Source organism: Protopterus annectens, chromosome 3.part1 (genome assembly GCF_019279795.1).
Source record: "Protopterus annectens isolate FY-2018-M chromosome 3.part1, PAN1.0, whole genome shotgun sequence".
NCBI classification, from domain to species: Eukaryota; Metazoa; Chordata; order Ceratodontiformes; family Protopteridae; genus Protopterus; species Protopterus annectens.
Window position 1 is genome coordinate 615,597,178 of NC_056732.1, and position 14,698 is coordinate 615,611,875.

The window sequence follows — 14,698 nt, forward strand, 5'->3', positions numbered from 1 at the left end:
TTTGTCTGCAGGCTGTTATTGTTTTTGTGGGTGAAATATATTTTTAAGTGGTACAGTGCAGCAGGTTAGCATTAACCTACTACAGCTGATGTGAAGACTTAACTTAAAAGTTGCTACATGGGAATGTTACCATTTTTACAGTTCAAATCATATGATTCATTTAGATAGAAATATTGTCCAGAGTGCATTTAGTAAAGATGCAAACTCTGAACCTGGCTTGACTGCTTTCACGGTCTTCTTGTCATTTGCAAGGGAGAGAATATTGTTTGCTTTTTCTTTTTACTACTGGATTTGTTTTACTTAAGGAAAAAGAAGTTATGTCTTACCATAATGTTCCATCTGAGTTGTTGATCTTCTTCCAGTCATCACTAATAGGTTCGGTCCTGTGCCCTTGGAACCGAGTCGGCCTTATACCAAGCTTGCGTGCATCAAACACTCTCAAGCTAAGATGCTACCCACAATGCCCTTTGCTCAGTTACCTCAGATCAAGTTTGCATGCAACATATAGAGAAAGAATAAGCTAGAGGCCATCTCTGCGCAGAAACCCTAATACACCACAAAGACCCAGAAGATCCTCCAGGAACCTTAGGAGGGGTCCGGTGGGAGGGTGTGATGACTGGAAGAAGATCAGAAACTCATATGGAACATTATGGTAAGACAAAACTTCTTTATCTGAAGTTGTTAATCTTCTTCCTATTCATCACTGATGGGACCGAGTCCCCATCTACTTGGAGAACCTGGGTGGCCCTTATGGAAGAACATTCCTGAGAACCATTGAGCCAAAGGCCGCTCTTCACCTGGAGATCAGATCCAATTTGTAGTGCTTGATAAAAGTGTGGGGCTTAGCCCAAATGGTAGCTGCACAAATGTCATCCATAGAGGCCCTAGAGTGGAAGGCAACAGATGCTGCAGTAGCCCTAGTTGAGTGAGCTTTGATTTGGCCCGGCTTAGATCCCTCTGTAAGTGAATATGTGAAATGAAATCCCTGAGCCATTTAGACAAAGTAACCTTTGATACTGCAACTCCCATTCTAGGGCCCGCAAAGGAAACGTAAAGCTGGTCTGACTTGCGGAATGATTTAGTTCTGTCCAGATAAAAGTGTAATTGTCTGTGAACATCCATGGAATGTAGGCAGTATTCTCCCTTGTTGTAGTAATTTGGGAAAAGCACAGGGAGGTCAATGGACTGGTTAATGGAAAAGTCAGAAACCACTTTGGGGAGGAAGGATGAGTAAGTTCAAAGTGATACTCTGTCCTTATGAAAGATCAGATAAGGGCGCTTCATACATAATGCTTGTAATTCCGAAATTCGTCTTGCTGAAGCTATAGCCACCAGGAATAAGGATTTCCAAGATAAGCATTTTATTCCATGCCTCCACCGGCTGTCTGATGGGAGGCCTGCTGTGAAAAATACCCTTGAGGAAGGTCTTGCAAAGACGAGAGAAGATAAGTGGTACTCCTTCAGACCCGTTATGGAAGTTGGACATAGCTGCTAGATGGACTCTGATGGTAGAAGCCGAGGCACCTTTGTTGAACAGCTCAGCCAAATAATGAAGAATAGTGCCTACAGGGGCTGAGAACGTGTCTAGCTCCTGATTACGTGACCAAATAGAGAATCTTTTCCATTTATCCTTGTAAAGTTTTCTGGTGGATGGTTTATGAGAAGCCAAAATAATATCCCAGACAGGTGAAGAAAGGGTTTCTTGCCTGGCAACTAACGGAAGTGGGGAAACCAAGCTGTCAGCTTGAGAGTTCACAGATTCGGAGGAGTCAGCCCTTGTGGGTGAGAAATTAGGTCCTGACGAGTGTCTAGGATCCAAGGAGGTAGTAACAGATGAGGTCGAAGGAGGGGGAACCACACTTGACGAAGCCAAAACGCAGCAATGAGGATCACTTTGCTTCTCAACCAAATAACCTTCTGCAGAACGAGGGGGATCAGAGGAATCAGAGGGTAAGCGTAATGGAGACCCATGGGCCAATCGTGGACTAGAGCGTCTCTCAATGACTTCCCGAGAGGGGGAAAGAGGGCAAAGTAGCTGCTGCATTTTGCATTTGAAGGGGAGGCGAAAAGGTCGCAGCATGGCTGGCCAAAGCGACTGAAAATTTCTGTTGCCACACTCTGGTTGAGAGACCACTCGTGATGATGAAGTATGCATCTACTCAGTCTGTCTGCAATCACGTTGGAGCTCCCCAGGATGTGCGTTGCGATCAGGAAGCGGTTGGAAGCTATCGCCCACTTCCAGATTCTCATGGCTTCGTGACAAAGGGAGTAAGACTTGGTCCCTCCCTGTTTGTTTATGTACCAGACCACGGACATGTCCGACTGGACAGCAGTCGTTTCGGCCAGAAGAAGCGGATGAAAAGCTTGCACTGCCAACAGCACCGCTCTTAACTCCAGGATATTGATATGCAAATTGACCTCTACATTGGACCACGTGCCTTGGACCGACTTTCCCTGGAAGTGCCCCCACCAGGGAAGCATCCGTGGTCACAGCTGTGCTAGGCTGTGGAACCTGGAAGGAATGACACTAAAGATTTTCATCTCTACGCATCCACCAGAGGAGATCTTGTATGCAAATGTTGGTGATGAGAATCTTTGAGCTCAGGGGTGGAGATTGGGTATCCACTGGGCCTGAAGGAGCCATTGTAGTATTCTCATGTGTAGTCTGGCTAAGGGGACTTTGGGGATGGCTGCAGCCATAGATCCGAAGGCTTGAAGAATCTCCCTTGCAGACACCTTGCTTTGGCAGTGTATCACCTGAACTTGTGCCCTGAGTCTCTGAAGCCTGTTGGGAGGAAGAGAGATTAGGCTTGACTGCGTGTTGAATACTGCCCCTATGAATTCCAGTTGTTGTGATGTTTGAAGGTTTGATTTCTGCCAGTGTATGGTGATGCCTAATGACTCCGCTAGAGCCAAAGTGTAACGGAGGGCCCTGACAAGAAGACGCTTGGTGGGGGCAGAAAGGAGCCAATCGTCTAGATTTGGAAACACCTGGAATCCCTGAAGTCTCAGATGAGCTGTTACCACTGCAAGACATTTCGTGAACACCCTGGGGGCCATCGAGAGACCGAAAGGCAGGGCTCTGAATTGGTAGTGATTGACTCCTGGCTGGAAGCGAAGGAGGCTCCTGGAGCGCTTATCCATCTTGATATGATAATATGCATCCTGGAGATCTAATGAGCACATCCACACACCCTCCTGCAGATAGGGGAGGATGGATTGAATCGTGACCATGCGGAACTTGGTCTGAACTACTGCTTTGTTTAGATGACTGAGATCCAGAATGGGCCTCCAGTCCCCTGTTTTCTTTGGCACCAAAAAGAATTTTGAGTAGAACTCTAATCCACACTGATCTGAGGGGACCTTTTGGATGGCTCGCTTTTGAAGTAATGAAGGTTATCCAAAGTAGGCACAGTGAGCAGGTAGCAGTTGATAAATAAAACGGGTTTATTGTCCAGTAAGTAAGTCACCAACAATGAACATCAACGACCAAACAAACAAATTCCTTTAGATATAAAGTGCAAACATTAAGCGCTTTCGTCTCCCGGTGTGGAGACGAAAGCGCTTAATGTTTGCACTTTATATCTAAAGGAATTTGTTTGTTTGGTCATTGATGTTCATTGTTGGTGACTTACTTACTGGACAATAAACCCGTTTTATTTATCAACTGCTACCTGCTAACTGTGCCTACTTTGGATAACCTTCATTGCACCGGATCGTGGTTTGACTGATCATTTTGTGGTGGTACGAGTCTTTGGTTGCTTTTGAAGTAGCTTTCGTATCTCGGAAGCTGCCTCCTCCCTTTGAATGGGTGGAACATCGGGAAGGGATTTCAGAGGCCTTGGATAGGATATTAGTGGAATGTGGTAGCCTCTGGTAATAATTCTCTGCACCCACTGATTGTTCATAATGGATAGCCAAGCATCTTGGTGCAGAGAGAAATGTGCCCCGACTGCTTCCAGAGGAAGGCAAATGGGTAGCGCTTCAGAAGTGCTGATATGGTCTACCTGAGGAGGAATCTCTGGAGCCCTGGTTCCGGGGACCCCCTCTGCCCCAAAAGGGATGTCTTCCATTATTGGAACCCCCTCTGCCTCTGGAGGAGTCATCACCACGTGCATCTCGGAAAGGACCTTGAGACTTCTTGTGCAACATCTTTCCGCTCCTCTGATTCCTGAAGAATGAACGCTGAGGTTTAGAAAAATGTAGGCCAACAGCAGACAAGGTCTTCCCGTCTTGCTCGCACCTGGCTAGTGTATCCGTGACCTTCGCACCAGAGCCGAAGGCTCAATAGGGGCATTTAGAAAGGAAGACTTGAAGGAGTCCGTGAGGTCACAGATGTACATCCAGACGTAACGTCTCATGACTACGCCTGCACCCACAGCTCTAGCTGCTCCTTCGGTTGCGTGTGGCAGCAACCTCATGGATGAATTAGATATGGATTCTAGGGTGGCAAGTTGGGAAGCAACCTTATCTCATGCTCCATTCGATACTTGACCACATGAGGGTTCTGGAGGGGTCGGAGATGAGATCTCTCTGGAGCCTCGTAAAACGTGCCATAAAGTTCAGAGAACTAACCGTGAAGGTTGCTGATGCAAAGACTCTCTTCCCTAACCTGTCCACTGCCCGGTACTCTCTGTTGGGTGGGTGAACATCAGGACTCTCTTCTGCAAGGTCCTTTTTCGTGGCAGCCGCCACCACTATAACGTCCACTGGTAAGCCTCTGGACCAATGGGGTTGATCCTCTGGAGGGGAGAGTACATTGTTTGATCTCCTGGGGATGGCCTCAATGGAGACGGGGTTTTTCCAAGCCCGTTGCACGATGAGTTTAACCAGCTCATCGGCAGGGGGGGGTGGTCACCCAAGAAGTAGAGGGCAGAGAGCAAAAGGCCTGCAGGAATATGGATTTCTCTGAAGAAGGGGTTGAGGACTTCCAGTCACCCCTCATTTTCAAGATTTCCATGATGTCCCTGAAGGAGACATCATCAGGGGGAGACCATGGGAACCCTTCCCCATCATCATAGTCCATATCCTCTGTGAGTGGCTCCTCCAGGGAGTCCGTGTGTTTCCTCTTACACACCCATTTCCGAGGGGGTTCTTCATTGGGAACATCCGAAGAAGACTCGGAAAGTGAAATGCCCTGGACAGGGGTCTCTTGGGCCTTGCGTTCTCAGACTCCGGGGGGGGTGGACTTTGACAGCTGCAGCTCAGAAGGAACTGGGGGAATAACCCAACTGTGGAGGATTGCTGGCATCAAGCGCCCTCTCCATCACCTGGAAAGCGGGCCTGTCCGAAGAGGAATGGGAGCCCATAACCGAAGAAGACAAAATTGGAACCGGGGTCACACCCCACTCCAGATGGTCTGCCCCCAGGGATGGAGCGTCAATCAAGCTCGGAGTGATAGTCACCCTCTGATCCAAAGTCGGGGCCAACATAACCGTCGGAACCGACACCGAGACTGGGGGCTCAACCCCCCAAGCATGAGATTGAGGAAGGGTGGGTTCCGACAGAAACAGCACCCAAAGGGATCTTGGAATCACAGACAGAGTTGTTGTCGGTGCCGAGGAAGGAATTCCTCTAGTAAAAGTTGGATAGATGAGCCTTGGAACTGAGGGGTCCATGGGAGTAGAGGAAGTAGGGATTGCTGGAGAAATAGACCCCAAGCCAGGAGTGGGATAGGGTCTAGGCGGATTTGAGATTCCCCTAGTAGTCCACAGCTGATCAAAAAGTTGCACCGCATCCAATTCGGAAAGGCTCCTGGTGGATCTCACCGATACACCTGAGGGGAAGTCAGGCCGGTCCAAAAAGGGGCTGCAGGCTTGTCCGACAAATGGGTCCACATTGGATGAGTATCGGGTCTGTGGTGTGTCGCAGAATGGCACAGATGATTCCAATTTTACAACAGGTAATAACGGTATAGTCGGAGCCATGAACGGGCTTGGAGCAGAAGTCACTATAGGAGTGGATGACAGGAACGGTTCCGAGGTCATTGTTAGAACCGATAACGGGGTCGAAACGGGTAAAGTCAGTGCCGATAAAGAAGTGGAAATACTGGTCGGTACTGAGGACGTAGGTGGTGCCGTAATTGTCGGTGCCGGGGTGGGCGCCGGCGAGGCTACCTCAGTAAACTTCATTGGAGCCGAGTTCGGAACCAATGTGGTAGTCAGCACAGAGGAGGCAGAGCGGTGCTCAAACAATGACTTATGGGCCTTGTGCTTGTGACCTTTACCTCTGTCACCGGCCGGTGAAGAGGGGTCCGATCAAGGACATTTCTTATCCGAAGCAGGAGGGGGTAAGACCTCAGTCACAGAAATGGCCTCCGAAAAAGGCGAAGCAAGCAGGCCCTTTAAAATAAGTTTGTTATGACGTTCATTCAGCATCCGCCGATTGAAACTAGCACAGATATCACACAGGGGGTTCGCTGACAAATGCAGAGCCCTCAAACAGTAAACACATTCCTCATAGAGGTCACTATTCAGCAGTTTACCGCTGCAAGAAGAGTAGTGTTTAAATCCCGTAGTTCCCTTCTTTTCAGACATTCCAAAACACGCTCTCGCACACAAGGGACAGAGAGAGGAAAGAGAGGAAATGAAGGAGAGAAAAAAGCAAATACCAACAATGGTAACAAGATAATATAAAGGTAGAAAGTTAGAGATACAAAGAAATTACCAACAATGGTAAGAGAAATACCTGTGGGTAGAACAGTAGCAATATAGAACAACAAGAACAAGTTATAAAGAAGAAAAAAACTTTTTCAAACTATTAAATATATATGAAAAAAGCACTTAGCTGGAGAGCTCGGTGAAATGCTGCTATATGGCTGCGCGGCAAACAAGATCTGAGGTAACTGAGCAAAGGGCATTGTGGGTAGCAGCTAATCTTGAGAGTTTTTGGTGCACGCAAGCTTGGTATAAGGCCGACTCTGTTCCGAGGGATCGGAACCGAACCCATCAGTGATGAACAGGAAGAAGATTAACAACTTCAGATAAGATGTTACAAGGGTGGAAACTGGAAAGAGTACAGTATTGTGCTCATCAGTGAACTCAAGATAATTTTATTAAATTATAAATACATGATTGTAAGCCTGTTTTTGTAGCATTTTACTAAATTTGTATTTAGGATTAAATTATTTTGTAGGCTCCATAAAACTATGGTGATTAAGGAAATTTGGGATAATCTACTTTATCATAAACGTGTACATTATTTCCAAATGTGAAATGTATAGACTGTTATTCCTTACTTACCACTACTGTGTGATGTTCGATCCAGTTTAGAAGAAGAAAGGTTTGCAGTTGAAGAGTTGAGATACTTCTGGAGCTTTTTGCCCCACTGTCCATCAACCTAAAACACCCTCCTGGCTACTCAGCCTTTTTTTTCCCTATCCCATAGACAAGGATCAGTCAGGAAGGACCCTTGTTTAGACTGCCATTAGGGGTGGTTCATGTTTTTGTTTTCCTTGTCTTCTCCCTAACCCTAGCATATGCACATTCAGCTAGGGAGAGATGTACAGTGAGCCATCTGTGGAAATTGTTCCCTTGATTTTGCAAGAGGCACTTCCTCCACGAGGCCGTACCCGTCTTCTTAGCCCATAGGCAGTGGTCTCTCCAGTCTCTAGCCAGAAGATTGCAGCTACCCAGTGTGTCCATAAGTGTACATGAACCTCCCACCCCCCCGTGTATGAGGTCAGCAAGATGTGCCCCTTCACTACCCCCTTCCCTTTTCTGTTTCCTTCAGTGCCATGGCCACTACCTGGATCTTATTCAGGGCTGCATCCTTCTCTGCCATACATATAGGCAAGAGTTAAGATAGATTATAATTATTTAGATCAAGAGGTAAAGGAACTACTGACAGATAATTCTTATGTGAAAGAGACTTGACAGCACTACTTGTTTAAAGGTAGTTTTATGTAGTCAGTAATGCAGAAAGGGTCTCCCAGATATTTGTGGATTTGCCCAGCTTTTCTGATTTTTGAAGGACTGGAATCTGCTGTTCAGGTTATCTACTGTGCATTTAAGGTTGAGAACACTTGTCTAGATTTCTAAAATCTCAAAATGCATACTCTTCACAGAGGAACGAGTGAATCTGATTTCCACAGTAGCAGCTATATAATGGGTCAGTGAGAGAGAGGGAGAAGCCTAGGGCTTAAAGCTTAATCTTGTCCAGGAAACAAATGTGATGCGCCACTTCTAACAGATTGTTTACATTATCAGTAAAATGATGAACTTGTTCTAAAATAATAAACTGAAATTTCCTAAAATCCTGACATGTCAAACTATGTTTAGCCAAGGCATTATTTTTTTTTAAGCAATTATAATCCTTCTTTAATTAAAATACTTGAGCTTGACTGGCTTGGCTTTTCCTGTATTCATAAGAAGTGTTGGTGAACCATGTAATGTTCATAGGTTCATAGGTTTATACTAGGCTATCTGCCCCAAGGCATTTATAAGCCTAGCCTGAATTTTTGTGGCTTACGCCACCCCTTATATGAAAAAATACTGTACCTATTAGTTTGTTGTGCCTTTGTCCAGCAGTGACACAGAGATGATTCCCGGGGTAAACCTACGATCTCCCATCCACAGGTCAAGATTTCTCTTGAACAGAGCCAGCGAGGTGCTCTGCCTCACATGGACCGGGACTCTATTCCACAGCATAGGGAGTCTCTGAGTGATAAATCTATCCCTCCAGCACATCCTATTTATATCCATGCTAAGGTTTAAGTCACTTGCTCTAGTGGTTTTGGTGGATTTGGATTTTTTGTGGTGGAGCATGTCCATTAATTCCGGGTTGGACATGGCCTTGTATGTCAGGCACATGTCACCTCTGAGCAGACGGTATGCGACTGAATAGAGCTGGAGTTTCTTCAATCTGGCAGCATATGACAGATTTTGGAGTCCCTTTATCCTTTTGGTGAGAAACTTTTGGGGTCTCTCCAATTGCTGCAGATGTCGGGCGAGATACATCCCGAATGGGGCATTGTACTCGATCATTGGTCTGATAAGTGAAGAGTACAGGGGAACAATGACCTCACTAGATCTGGATGTGAATCCCTTCATGATCAGGTGGGCAATGTAGAAGGTCTTTCTAACCACTTTAGCAACGTGAGTGTCAAAAGAAAGGCCACTGTCAACCTGGGTCCCCAGGTCCCTGATAACCTCTTCTGTGCTTAGTGGATTGCCACCTATATGGTAGCTTGGGGTTACCTTGTTTTTCCCGAAGGGTATGACTATACATTTTTGGCGTTTAACTTCAGGCCATGGCTCTGGCACCAGCTATCTGTTTCCGTGAGTCCCTTCTGAAGGATATCCGTGTCCGATGCACTTTCCACTATGGCCCAGTTTGCAGTCGCCTGCAAACTTTGTCAGCCAAAGTCCTCCCATGTTGGCCTGTACTTCTGAGAAGTAGATGCCAACAATAGGGGCAAGGACCAAGCCCTGTGGGACACCACTTGTGACCGGCTTGGAGTCTGACATAGCGCCAGCAACTCTAACCCTGTGGGTTCTGTCCTTAAGCTAGTTTGCAACCCATCTTGTGACATATGGGTTTACATTTAAGCTGGTAAGTTTTTCTACAATACCCGAGTGGGGTATTGTGTCAAAGCCTTTGCAAGGTCAAGGTAGGCTGTATGGACTGCCTTTCCCTCATCAATGGCCTTGGTGACTGTTTCGAAGAAGTCGACCAAGTTCAAAAGGCATGATCTTCCCTTGACAAAGCCAAACTGGGTCGGGTCCAATGTCTGCAAGTCCCCTATATCTTTGTTTATGAGCTCCATTATGATCCTCTCCATAGCTTTGCAGACTAGACTTGTTAAGCTTATGGGGCGGTAATTACCAGGGTCCGTAGAGGCACCGCCTTTGTGGAGTGGGACCACAGTTGCTGTACGCCACTCCTTGGGCAAGTATCCTGTGGTAAGGCTGAGATTAAACAGCTGCCTTATGTGCGGGTTTAATTCCTCATTTAGCTCATGTAGCACACAGCCGGGGACACCATCCGGTCCCATTGATGCTGTGTTTTTAGCTTTAGAGAGCAGTTTTCACCTGCGCATTTGAGATGTCTGGGAGGCTACACTCGCTGGGATAGTTATCTCTCCTTTAGGGGAGAGGGGTGAAGTTTGCACTGAACCTGTCTGCCAGTATGTTGGCAATGTCTGTGGGTTCAGTGATTTTTGTATCATTTTGGACTAATTCTGAGCATATCTGGGAGTTTCCACCCAGGTTCCTAACATAGCTGAAAAAGGCCTTATGATTGTCCTTTGAATCCATGGCAATTTTTCTCTCAAAATTGGCCTTAGTTGATTTTATGAGTGCTCGTATTTTTTTACTAATAATGATCAGGGGTGACTTCCCTTTTATGGATTTTGTTCTATCATGTAATAGCTTTCTCCTCTTATTGTAAAGTTTGTTAATGGCTGGGGTCCACCAGACTGGACGTTTGCCCTTTGTGGAAAGAGTCTTGGTTTTATTTGGGATTGCCTGATCCATGCAGTCCTGGAGGTGTTCATATAAGGCATTTGTAAGGGCTTCCGCAGCTTGGGTTGTGGTTTCCACTGTCTCCGGGGCCTTGAAGGATACCACACCAGTCTTGAATAGTGTGAAGTTTGCTTTAGAGAAGTTCTTCACTGTGGTCTTTTTTGTTTGGGGTGGGGGCGGGATGTGGATTTCCAGTGAGATTAGTTTATGATCAGATCTCACCAATGAGGGATATACTTCCGGTGTGGAGCATTTTGTCCCCATGTTTGTGATAATGAGATCTAGTATATTTTCTCCTCTCGTGGGAACAGTGACTAGCTGTTCCATGGCATTTGAATTTATGAACTCCAGGAACCGTTGGGCTAGAAAGTTAGGGCTTGAGTAATGTTCCCAGTGTATATTCGGGTAGTTGAAGTCACCCAATATGATGGTGTTTGGAGATACATTTATACCCTCCAGTGTCTTCAGGAAGGCTGTGTGGGGTTCCTGAGTTTGAGAGGGTGGCCTGTAGCATGCTACAATTTGTAGAGCAGTTCTGCCTATGGTTAGTTGCACCTGGATGGTTTCCGAAGCTTTGTGCGTTGCCACCAACCTGGAGGTGTGGGTATCCTTTATGAATATGGATACACCCCTCCTTTTGTGGTGTGGTCCGGGTTTTGGGGCCGGAACGCATGATATGAGGTAAAACCTAATAGTGCCGGGGTGCTCTCAGGAGCCTTGAACCAGGTTTCAGTTATAGCACAGACATCGATGTTCTCCATACTGAGAAGGGCCTCGAGTGCGTGCATTTTGAGATTTAGACTTCTGGCATTAAGCAGCATTACCCTCAGTTTCTTCCCATTTTTGTTTTCTAGGGTGGTAGGTTTAGAATTTGAGCCTTGCCTAAAAAGGGCACTACGGGGGTGGCAAGAGCCTTAGCCAATATCCGGAATCCCAGGGGTGACAGGTGCAAGCCGTCCCTTGCGAAGCAGCGTGGCTTGTCGAGCATGTCATCCCAGGCAGACAGACACTGGATCCCCTTTGAATGACACCAGACATTAAGCCAATTGTTAAAGCTGATCATTTTGTCTCTATATTGTGGCATCATTCTTGGTGAAGGAAGGTTACTGCTCAGGGTTAGGGTCATACCTGCCTGGGCTACATAATCAGAGAGCTCCTCTATGTCTCTTTTCATGTAGTCCAGGGAGGTACGTCTCAGGTCGCTTCACACCAGCATGGACAATGACTGTGTCATATTTGTACTTGCCGTGGAGTGACCCGAAAGTGCTTGTGTTATGTGGCGGATTCTAGCTCCGATAGGCAGCTTACTGTGACCCTCTCCTTGTTCAGCCTGGTGAGTGGGACGTCAGTGTGTCTGACTATGGAGTCACCTATGACAAGTATGTTTGGTGTTATATTTGGCTTTAAGGGCTGTGACTGCTTTGCACACTGCTTTTGTGGTTTATGTGTTGCTTGTGGGGTGTCTTGAGGTAGCAGTTGTTTGGGTGTCTGCTTTGGAGGCCTCTGCTGTTTAGGTACATTTTTACTCAGAGCCTCCGAGTATGTCTTTGTGTGTTTATGTGTTTGATTCAGTGGTGTGGTAGCATTATGTGAGGCTGGTTTTGTGGTGTGTGTAGTTGCCTTCTCCTCCTGTCTGGTCTTGCCAGTCCTGAGTTGAGAGAGCTCAGCCTCCAGTTTGGCTAAATAGCTGCATCTCTCAAGTATTTGTGTTATGTGGGAGGAGGAGAGGGTTGTCTGTGTACATGAGGCAGTTATAACATTGCCTCAAGATTCCCAGATTCACCAGCTGGACCGGAGAGGAGATTGACAACTGACCTTTGGACATGCTAGAATAATATTGGGAATTCCTTAATAATTGAAAACAAGGGCCAGTGGGGAGTGAGGGTGTAGTGCTTTTAATTTTTAGTGCTGACTTGTATAATTGCTTTAGTGAGCAAGTGCCAGGTAACTTGAGTGCAATGTGTTACAAGTAACTAAATGCAAAAATGACAAACAGTAACTTTCTTTCAAGTGAAACAAGGAAATAAGTACAGTAAGCAATGCAGATGTCACTAGTGATCCACAGAAGCGCTGAGAAGCAGCGTATTAGGTGGAATTAGCTTCCAGGGAAATAACAAGCAAACAAACAACAAGCATATAAACAAAGCTAGATTCAGCAGGCCTGGATCTAGTCTATGCTAGAGCAAACAAGGTGTACCAATTTCAGTAAGATACAGTTCAAATATTCAGGCACTATAAACCTTTAACCAGAAATTCCCAGCTCAGAAGGGCAGAGTCCAGCCTCTTCTCCCACAAGAGTGCAGACCACGAACCTTCTTAATGTAAAATAACTGGCCTGAAGCCCAAGTGCCTAAACCAGAACTAATACACTTGGACACTGGGCTCTCAATCAGCAGTTCCCAACTTAGAAGGATGAAAGCTACCTGTCCTGCCACCACAGTGCTTGCCACAAACCTTCCTAATGTAAAACAACTGGTCTGAAGCCCAAGTGCTTAATCCAAAAGACTTAGAATGATAGCTACACTTTAATCAAGTTACAACCAAGCAGTAATAAATACAATTGAATACTTTAGAGAATGTCTGGATTAGTGCTCAAGTTACACAAACAACGCTAGATCCAGCAGGCCCAAATCCAGTCTACGCCACAGCAAACAAGGCGCACCAACTTCAGTAAGAAGCAGTTCAGATATGCATGCACTATAAGCCTTTAACCAGAAATTCCCAGCTCAGAAGGGCAGAGTCCAGCCTCTCCTCCCACAAGAGTGCAGACCACGAACCCTCTTAATGTAAAATAACTGGCCTGAAAGCCCAAGTGCTTAAACCAGAATTAATACACTTTTAGAATAACAGACACTGAGCCCTCAGTCAGCAGTTCCCAACCTAGAAGGATGTAAGCTACCTGTTTTGCCACAACAGTGCAGACCACAAACCCTCTCAGTGCAAAACAACTGGTCCGAAGCCCAAGTGTTTAAACCAAAAGGCTTAGAATGAGTTACACCAAGCAGTAATAAATACAATTGAGTATTTTTAAGATGATGCAAAAGTAAAATGAAGTAGGTAAAAACACAAGTACAGTAAAAGCAGATGAAAATTTTTTTTTTTTTTTTTTTTTTTATCTGAACAAGTGCTGAGATCAAAGAAACAGATTTGAGAGCTGAAACTAGAAAACTGGCTAGTTATAAGAAAAAAACAAGCTAGAAGGCTTCCCTCAAACACAGAAGGGCTTGGGGGCTCAGAAGCCTACAAATAGTCTATACCACTTAACAGGAAAGGCAGGAAATGAGCTTAATTTTTTTTGTCTGTTTCCCAGATGCTCTCTTTGTACACAGTAGGAGTGCCTGAAATCAGAATATGATCTCACTGCACTCAGTTGAGTGAGCAAATGAGATGAGCCCAGAGGCAGGCTGAGGGGCGGGCAGTTTCAAGGCCACTAAGATTAACAGCAGAAAAACTGCCAGTTCAGTTAATATTCCTTCAACACAGTTTAAATCAAATTAAATACTGTATTTTTTTTTTAAAAAAGTGCAGATAAAGGTACTTAAATTCTCTTATACGTCCAGTTGAATATAACCAAGTTGTTAGCCAGCCAAAGCTGAGGTTTTTAAGCAGAAAATATTTCACAATGCACCACTTAACTAGGCAAGGACAGGAAATCAAAGAATGTGGCTACCCCCACACCTGTAATTACTAGCAAATAACAAAATTCAGCAAACACTAGCTTCTGTTCAAGTTACTAAAGAGCAGAAGAGCAGAAAAACTGCCAGTTCAGTTAATATTCCTCACAGTTTAAATCAAATTAAATACTGTATTTTTTTTTTTTTTTTAAAAAGTGCAGATAAAGGTACTTAAATTCTCTTATACGTCCAGTTGAATATAACCAAGTTGTTAGCCGGCCAAAGCTGAGGTTTTTAAGCAGAAAATATTTCACAATGCACCACTTAACTAGGCAAGGACAGGAAATCAAAGAATGTGGCTACCCCCACACCTGTAATTACTAGCAAATAACAAAATTAAGCAAACACTAGCTTCTGTTCAAGTTACTAAAGAGCAGAAGAGCAGAAAAACTGCCAGTTCAGTTAATATTCCTTCAACACAGTTTAAATCAAATTAAATACTGTATTTTTTTTTTTTTTTTAAAAGTGCAGATAAAGGTACTTAAATTCTCTTATACGTCCAGTTGAATATAACCAAGTTGTTAGCCAGCCAAAGCTGAGGTTTTTAAGCAGAAAATATTT

At 45.2% G+C, this 14,698-nt stretch overlaps 1 protein-coding gene across 2 annotated transcripts in view; it reads left to right on the forward strand.

Moving 5' to 3' along the window:
* Positions 1–14,698, forward strand: part of CTDP1 (CTD phosphatase subunit 1) — a 2,700,378-nt gene that overhangs the window by 2,023,783 nt on the left and 661,897 nt on the right. The gene's annotated exons all lie outside the window — the stretch shown is intronic.